The sequence below is a fragment of the Melanaphis sacchari genome, unplaced genomic scaffold (genome assembly GCF_002803265.2).
Source record: "Melanaphis sacchari strain LSU unplaced genomic scaffold, SCAv2.0 Contig523_pilon_pilon, whole genome shotgun sequence".
NCBI classification, from domain to species: Eukaryota; Metazoa; Arthropoda; class Insecta; order Hemiptera; family Aphididae; genus Melanaphis; species Melanaphis sacchari.
The window spans coordinates 1-1,484 of NW_020271355.1; positions in this window are offsets into that span (position 1 = coordinate 1).

Sequence of the window (1,484 nt, forward strand, 5' to 3'; positions counted from 1 at the left end):
AATTATTGATAATTTACATACCCGATGTAAACGTGTTAAAATAGCTGACAACTTTTTCTATTCCGTTAATGTTAACCAATCGACTATTGTTTTATATTCTAATAATAATTATATAACATTATCTCACGTTGATTTACATCGTTTAAAACAATTACAACATTGTATCGACTTGTATATTGTTGAAAAAACAAAAGAAGTTGGAATCATACCAAAAAACATTTGATACAGCATATGCGTCGATAAAGGCCGACGTCAATGGATTACCATCGTCTTGTCAACGAAATGAATTTACAAACCAATATATTCAAAATTATGATTTTAGTTATAGCAATATTCAAAGTGATGATATTTCATTCATGTACGAGTTGTTGCAATTTCATTTTAGTTCATTATCAAATATGATTTTACAAGATTTTGTAATGTAATAAAAATTAAAACCTTTAGATTTAATACTCATATTTTTTGTTTGCTAAAAATTTTTATAAAAAAATGTTCATTTTACAATTATTACTACTTTTATACTGTATTCATATTTATTATATTATATTAAACTTAATATATTTTTTTTTCAATCTTTAAATGTACTATTTTATTTTATTTATATAATTTAAAAAATGATAATTCAAGTTTTTTTATTATTGTTTTTATTTACCGTCATCATGATTCATACATATATATAAATTAATTTGAAAAAACGTTTTGTATAATTTTTTTTTTTTGGGTCTTTCATAAAACGATCAAAGAGCGTTTGAACAATTTCATTCAGCTCTCCTAAAACATTCTGATCTTTTGACTGGTCTGTTATCGCTAGTTTTAATGAACATTCTGCATGTTTCCACCTAAAATCACATAAATGTGTTCTATCATATTTTTACATTAATATACACTAACTTTATTTCAAAGTAAATACAAAGAAAAAAAATATTCATTTATATATATATATATATATATATTACCTGTCTTTAGCATCAATATGTTCAATGTTTTTGGTTTTATAATGTGCCAACGTCCAATAATCAGTACGTCATTTTTCATCAGCAACCGATTTAATAGTTACAACTCCTCCACTTTGTCTGATTGTAATCGAATTCATAACATCTTTTGCAATTTTTTCATTTTGTATTAATTGGGTAACTTTTTCTTAATAAGAAATATTCTATAAAATCAAATTATAAATTTATTCTTCGAATATCTTATAAAATGTTATACTACTCACTTTTTTTGGTTTTTTTTTTAACGTTTTTCTATTTTTCACATCTTTCCTTTTTTGTCCGGTCAATTTCGTCATCGATTTAATTTCTGGTTCCATAATTTCAACCTATAAATATAGTAAGCGATTAGTTAATACCTAGTTTGTTAAAAAATGATATGATATGTTATACATTTTTATATTTAAAAAATTATTTATTATTAGTATTAAATATTTAAATTTAAATCAAACTAAGTCTTAAATATTGTATTTATATATATATATATATATATAT